Source organism: Choloepus didactylus, chromosome 10 (assembly GCF_015220235.1).
Source record: "Choloepus didactylus isolate mChoDid1 chromosome 10, mChoDid1.pri, whole genome shotgun sequence".
In the NCBI taxonomy this organism is placed as follows: domain Eukaryota; kingdom Metazoa; phylum Chordata; class Mammalia; order Pilosa; family Megalonychidae; genus Choloepus; species Choloepus didactylus.
Window position 1 is genome coordinate 129,815,272 of NC_051316.1, and position 8,055 is coordinate 129,823,326.

The following is an 8,055-nucleotide window of genomic DNA, read 5'->3' on the forward strand; positions in this document are numbered from 1 at the left end:
AGCGGCTCTAGCATTTTAAATTCCTACCAGCAATGAATGAGTGTTCCTATTTCTCCACATCCTCTCTGACATTTGTAATTTTCACTTTTTAAAATAGCAGCCATTCTAGTGGGTGTGAAATGGTAACTCATTGTGGTTTTGATTTGCATTTCTCTAATGACCAATGACATTGTTTGGGTTTGCTAAAGCTGCCGAAATCCAATGTACCAGAAATGGATTGGTTTTGATACTGGGGATTTATTAGCTTAGCAGTTTACAATTCTAAGTCTGTGAAAATATTCAGATCAAGGCATCAATAGGATGATACCTTCTCTGAAGACTGGCTACCAGGAACCTTGGGCTCCTCTGTCACATGAGAAGGCACATGGTGGTGTCTGCTGGTCCTTTTCTCCAGGGTAGTTGCTTCCAACTACTGGCTTCCTCTCAGCTCCTCTGGAGCTTTTTCTGTGAGCTTCTCTTAATTTCTTCTCTTAGCTTCTTGGAGCTTGTGTGTCATCTATATCATAAAGGACTCCAGTAAGCAGATTAAGACCCAACTTGAATGAGGCAGGTCACATCTCTATTGAAATAACCTAATCAAAAGTTCCCACTTACATTAGATCTACCGCACAGGAATGGACTAGAAGAATGTGGCCACTTCCGTGGTATGTTAACAGCTTCAAACTACCACAGAGGCTGAACATCTGTTCATGTGCTTTGTGGCCATTTGTATAATCTTATTTGGAGAAATGTTTATTCAAGTATTTTGCCCATTTTTAAATTGGGTTGTTTATCTTTTTGTTGTTGAGTTGTAGAATTTCTTTATCTATTCTGGATATTAAGCCATTGTTGAGTATATGGTTTCCAAGTATTTTCTCCCATTGCGTAGGCAGCCTTTTAACTTGTGTGATAAAGTCCTTTGATGCACAAACGTTTTTACTTTTGATGAAGTCCCATGTATCTATTTTTTCTTTTGTTACTTGTTCTTTGGTTGTAAAGTCTAAGAAACCGTTGCTTAACAGAAGGTCCTGATGAGGCTTCCCTATGTTTCTTCTAGGAGTTTTCTAGTTCTAGCACTATTTTTGATCTGTTTTGAGTTGATTTTTGTAAATGGTGTGAGGCAGGGATCCACTGTCATATTTTTGCACATGGAGATCCAGTTTTCCCAGCACCATGTGTTGAAGAGAATATTCTTTCCCACTTGAGTGCTCTTTGCCACCTTACCGGGGCTTTGTAATAAGTTCTAAGATTGTGACGTGTGAGTCCTCCAACTTTGTTCTTTTTCAAGATGATTTTGGCTATTCGGGGCCCTTTACCCTTCCATATAAATTTGATGATTGGCAGGGAGGGGGAGAGCTGAGGGGTGTCCGTCCCCTCCTGCTGCTGGCCTGGGGGTAGGGGGCTCAAGGTGGGGGAGGGGCGTGGTGGCAGGGCCTCCAGCTGGAGGAGGAGGAAGGTGCCTGTTCTGATGGACCGGGCAGCTGCTGCCAACATCGGGGCAAACCTCCATGTCCTTGGCTGAAGGAGGGGAGGGGGCTGTGCGTCCTTCTGATCCTCCGGGCGAGGGTTGCAAATCTGATAAACATGTGGACCCTCCTCCAACAGTGCACACAGATACAGGAATCTGCACCTCATTTCACAGAGTTCATGGAACCCTAAGGCACCTGTGCCCCCACAGTCACCGCTGCAAGACCCTTGCACTGGGTGACCCTTTGTCCTTCATTCCTCCCAGTAACGAACGCCCGCTGACCCCTGTGGGAGCACCTGGCCCCTCCAGCCCTCTTAGTCTAGCCGCTGGGAAGGCCTGGGGGACCCCAACAGCCACCCCTGTTAGACGCCAGCCTCATCAGCCCATGGGCTGGAATTCCCTCTGCCCTGTCATCTAAGGCAAACCACACTGGGACACAGCGTTTGCTCCTTTCACTTCAGGGAATTAAACTATGCGTGCCTGGCAAAAAGAAATCAGCAAATATTTTCAGACAAATTGGCCTCAAATGCACAGCAACAATTTCCTTTGGAACTCACCCGGATGAACCTGCCTGGAGGAGAAGCGGCTGTGTTGGACCAGATGAAAGTTCCTGCAGGCCGGCGACCCAGGCCAGCCAGGGGGCCTTAGGGGACACTTCAGGGGTTCCGGAGGGCGATGCTGGCCTCACACAATTATCTAACACACCAGAACCCAGTCCTGGGGTGGGAGGCTTTTCTTCACTGGTCCCCGTCATTGATTCCAGATCTTTTTTCTTCCTTCTTTAACATCAACGAGGGGAGGGAGAGAGGAACGAAAGACAGCCCTGGCTTTTACACCAGGACTTCTCCAGGGGGCATGCGGCAACGACTGGAAACATTGTGGGCTGTCACCACTAGAAGGGGTTACACCAGCACCTGGTGGCTAGAGGCCAGGGTGCTGCTAGACGCCCCACGAGGCCCGGGACAGCTCCCTACAGGGGAGCCGTCCGGCCCTAACGTCAGGAGTGCAGGCCCCGAGAAGCCCTGCTCCAGGCCACACAGGAGGGGGCCCACGGAGGCCTCGCAGGGAGATGGGGTCACCCCCAGCCCCCAGAGGCCGAGGAAGGAGCAGGAAGACACTGGAAGGCAAGATGCTGTTGGCTTTCCCGCACATACGCTGTGTTACCCTTTCTGTGCTTCACCCATGTTGACGATGGAGATGACATCCCAAGACCCTGCCCACCTGGGCGTCAATGCTGGGGACGTGTCCTAGCTGGCAGGGCCAAACACAGATGGCCACGATATTGTCAGCTTCCATGTGCCAGCCGTCCACTCGGCCAGCAGGGCCGTCACGAGGAAGCAGTGGGCTCCGGAGCCGTGCACGGAGTGTAGCGCTGCTGAGGGGGAAGAGATCTGCGGAGACAGTTCCAGGGAGGGGATATCAGCAAATGGGGGGATAAAGGATGTTAGAAAAGTGCAGGGGGTTCGTCTGGCCCTCCACGGTCATGTCCCAGGTGGTGAGCAGGTTCCCCTTTAGATCTGGGTGGAGGGCCCAGTGAGTGAGCTCACCCCACGCCTGAGCCTGCTGGTCCCTGCCGTGTGGACGTCCACAAGCTGGGCAGGAGGCTCCCCATAGGGCGCAGAATCGACTATGTCACATCTGACGACTAAACCGAAACCTGGGCCTGGACTCATCCCGGGAGCCCAGGAGGGAGACGTGGTGACTTGAGACTGACATTGTCTTCCACGGAGACCGCCAGCCCTGAGCCACAGCAGTGAGGGCTGTGTGAGCAGGTGGCCTCACTGGCAGGTGGCCCACAGGTATCTGGGACCCCTTGGAAAGCCTTGCCCAGCTTCCACCTGTACTGCCTCATCCGACTGGCCCAGGTCTGAGAAGCATGGGTGGTCCCCTTCGGTTTTAGCTCCCAGGCTGCTTAGAGCAGTTCCATGACATGGTTTGGCTGAAACAGTGGGATTTCATTCCCTTATGGTTAGAGTCTGGGAAAATGCCTAAAACAGTGCTTCATCGGGTGATATTTTCTTCCTGAAGAGCAGCTGCCAGTGACCCTGGGCTCATCTGCCACACGGAGAGGCACATGGTGGCGTCTGCTGCTCTCTCCCCTTTCTTCCATTGTTTTCAGCTTCTTGCTTCTGGGGCTTTTTCTCTGAATTCAGAGAGAACACAGAAGCATTTAGACTGTGTTCAGGTTGTTCAGAAGGGACTCCAGTAAAAGGATTAAGACCCGTCCCGAATGAAGTGGGTTGAACCTTAACAGAAGTAGCCTCATCAAATGGTCCTAGTTACAATGGGTCTACACCCAGAGGAATGGATTAGATTTACCACGTTTTTCTGGGGTCCACACAGCTTCAAACCACCACACCTTCTACCCTCCTAGTCTCAATGGGGTTTACAAAGCCTTCCTGAGTCCCTGCCCCACCCAGCCCTGCAGGCCCTTCCCCAGCGGCCAGTGCAGCCCACTGGAAAGCTCTTCAGTGCATCTTCCTGCCCCAAGGCTGCAGGGATGGAGAGATCATGGCATCATGGTCTCTTCTTAATGACTCTATTTTGTTGTTCTTGGAATATTCATTGACTTTTTTTTTTTTTTGAAATAAATTCAAAGTTATAGGAACAGTTGCAACTAACCCCATACACAGAATTCCATCATACCCTGACCCGCCTCCCCCAATAGCTCAATCCACCAACTTTAACATGCTGTCACATCGCTATTTCTTTTCCTCCCTCCCTATCTATCGTCCATCATCTATTGCTCTGTCTTCTGAACATATGAGAGCTAGATGCACACATCCTTGAACATACACTGTAATTCACATATACACTTCCCATGAACAAGAACATTAAGCACAGCTAAGAAGTACAAGAGATTCAACAATGATACAATGCTTACATTCTTTATTTCATTTTCCTTATGTCTCAACTGTGTCCCTTTGAGCCACCTGTCCTTCACCCTCCAATCCCATCCAAGTTCATCCTTGGCATTCAATTGTCATCTATTTAGTCTTCTTTTTTTTTTTTTTTCAGTTGTGGAAACATATATACAGCCTAAATTCTTCCCATTCCACCTAGCCTTCCATTAGTGGGATTAATCACATTTAGAATGTTGTAATGCTCTTTCCCACCATCCATTACTAGAAATTTCCCTTCAGCTCAAACAGCAACCCTACACTCATTTCTTAACTCCCCATTGCCCCTTCCCCCGTTTCTCTTAACCCAAACTCTACTTTTCATTTCTATGGTTATATTCTCTGATAATTTCTTTCTGTTTACTGTGGGGCTTAAAATTAACCTCTTAAATCCATATCAATCTTGTTTTTCTTTGATACCACCTTCACTTCAATAGGACACATAAACTATGTTCCTATACTCCTCCATTCCCCCACCTTTATATAGTTGTCTAAAATTACATATTTTACATTGAGTTCAAAACCACTGATTTGTCCTTAGAGCTTGTGTATTTTACATCATGTAGGAAGTAAATAGTGGAGTTACAATTCAAAAATTATTGACTTCTATTTGTATTCCATTGTGGTTGGAGAATGTGCTTTGAGTAGATTCAAATTTTTTTTTTTTAATTTCTTGAGGCTTGTTTTATGTCCCAGCTTATGGTCCCTTCTGGAGAAAGATCTGTGATCACTAGAGAAAAATGAGTGTCCTGGTGATTTGGGATGTAAGGTACTATATGTGTCTGTTAAAATTCTTTATATCTCTTTCTCCTTTCTTTGTTTCTCTGTTGGTAGGGCTCCCTTTAAAATCTGAAGTAGGGCAGGTCTTTTATTGGCAAAGTCTCTCAGCATTTGTTTGTCTGTGAAAAATTTAAGCTCTCCCTCAAATTTGAAGGAGAGTTTTGCTGGATAAAGTATTCTTGGTTGGAAATTTTTCTCTCTCAGAATTTTAAATATGTCTTGCCACTGCCTTCTCGCCTCCATGGTGGCCGCTGAGTAGTCACAACTTAGTCTTATGTTGTTTCCTTTGTATGTGGTGAATTGCTTTTCTCTTGCTGCTTTCAGAACTTGCTCCTTCTTTTCAGTATTTGAGAGTCTGATCAAAATATGTCTCAGAGTGAGTTTATTTGGATTTATGCTATTTGGAGTTCGCTGGGCATTTATGCTTTGTATATTTATATTGTGTAGAAGATTGGGGAAGTATTCCCCAACAATTTCTTTGAATACTCTTTCTAGACCTTTACCCTTCACTTCCCCTTCTGGGACACCAATGAGTCTTAAGTTTGGATGTTTTATTTTATCTATCGTATCCCTGAGATCCATTTCGATTTTTTCGATTTTTTTCTCCATTCTTTCTTTTGTTCTTTCATTTTCTGTTCTGTGGACTTCTAGGACATTGAGACGTTGTTCAGCTTCCTCTAGTTTTGTATTGTGAATATCCAGAGTCTTTTTAATTTGGCCAACAGTTTCTTTTATTTCCATAAGATCTTCTATTTTTTTATTTACTCTTGCAATGTCTTCTTTATGCTCTTCTAGGGTCTTCTTTATGTAGTTTATATCCTGGGCCGTGGTCTTCTTGATGTCTTTTAAATCCTTTGCCATGTTTTCGTTCCTTGATTGTAGTTCTTTGATTAATTTTGCCAGGTACTGTGTCTCTTCTGATATCTTGATTTGTGTGTTTGGAGTTGGATTCTCCATATCATCTGGTTTTATCATATGCATTAATATTTTCTGTTGTTTTTGGCCTCTTGGCATTTGCTTTGCTTGATAGGGTTCTTTCAAGTCATAAAAAAAAATACCTATCTAATTTTTCAGAAACACAGTTTGGTGGTGTACACTTTCTCTAATCAGCAGATGGCGTCAGTGAGTCACCTATACCCCTCAAGTCAGTTCTCCACCTTGTCCCCGTGGTGTGTGGGGAAATGATTCTTGTGGGGTTCAGTTGGAGAACTCAGTTTGGGTGTGTTGGTGGAGCTGTCTGCCCTGAATGTGGGGCATGTGTATGGGTGGCCAGGGAGGAAGAACAGTTTTAATGTTCAAATCCCCCAGGTTCCCGGAGATTCAAGGCCACCACAAGAGTCTAAGCCTTCATTTCATTTCAGCCCCAGACCCTCTCTCTCACTGTCCCACAAACCACTGGACTTGGCGTAGCGTCCCTGGGTTCTCTGAGTGGGTGCCCCCTCCCAGCTGCGATCCTCCAGGACCTCTGCCAAGGGAATGCCGTGCTACGTCACCAGTGCGCGCCATCCCTCAAGGGAAGCCCCGGGCCACCGGGCTGTGCAGGGGCGCTCTCAGCCTGAAGCAAAGATGGCCGAACGGGGTGTCTCAACCCCCCACTCCTCGCACAGTTCCTCCTTCCCAGCTCCGGGACAACTGGAGGGGCTCTAGGCTGTGGGCATGGCCCCGGGCAGGAGTTTATCCAGCCCTCCCGGGAGTGAGCTGCTAGCCACGGGGTTTCTTTCTGCTTCCGTCTCTCCCCTTCGTTTCCCTGGCCCCGAAGTTATCTGCAGCGGGCTGTCTTCCCAGCCAGACACCAAGAGGCTGGCCCAGCCCCCTCTTTCTGTGTTTTACTGCGTGGTTCCCACTATCGTAACTGCAACCACTCCTAGGTTTTCCCCCTTTTATTTTTTTTTAAAAAAGAGCCCGTCAGTCTCCATACACCAAACCCTGGCTTCCCCAGACCGCCACACGGCTGCAGGTCTTCCAAGCAGCTTACTCACTCGTTTCAGAATGCAGACTCCCAGTTTCACCAAGTATACGGCCCCTGTGGCACGAGGAGACCTCGTCCAGCTGGCGCATTGCTGTAACTGGTATTCTGGGTCACTTTCTGGTTTTTATCTAGTGTTTTTCATGGAGGTGTTTTTTTGCCCTCACCTAGCCGCCATCTTGTTTCTTCTCTCTAGCGTCTTCTTGATGTCCTTTATGTCTTTAGCCACGTCATTGAAATTGTTTTGGAGATTTGTGTGTACTTGTTTAATTAATCGCTCCAAATTTTGTGACTCTTCTGGCTTTTTAATTTATTTATTTGGCTTGTCCGTTGTTAGAAACAGAGTCGTACCTGGAAGAAAACAAAGGCTCTCTCGATTGTGGAGGAGAAAAGTAATTTACTTTCATGCTTGCAAGAGTGGGCACATGGCCAAAAGAAAAGGAAACGGTCGGTGCCCTGAACAAAGAAAGCAGCACAATTTATTTCTGAAGCCTAACACGCAGGTCCCTCCCCTGTTTCCCCACTGGTTGGGGACTCCCGAGGTTACGGTTTATCTGAGAGAGCTGACTAACCCGCCTTTGATTACACCTCATATTCCTTCACATTTCAGTGACCTTGGTTGTTACTTGTTTTTACTCAGCTAAGGAGCTGACATTAACTCTAGGCTTATGTCAGAGGCCATTTCTTTCCCTCTAATCGGAGAGTCAGTTTGTGCTAGTTGGGTTGAGTTTCTATTTCCCCTATTCCACGTCACCTTTATGTGAAAGCTAAATTTAACCCTTTTCTTACATCCATGTGTTCTAGATTCTTCAAGCACTTTATGATTTTCTGTTGGCTTTGTCGCAGGATAATATCTCTAGGGAAGAATATGATAATAAAGATGCTGATTCCTTCTCTCTCTAAAGGGTTCAGACAGCTGCAGAGCCTTGCTGCTGTCATATACCACCTGCTGCTTTCCGTTC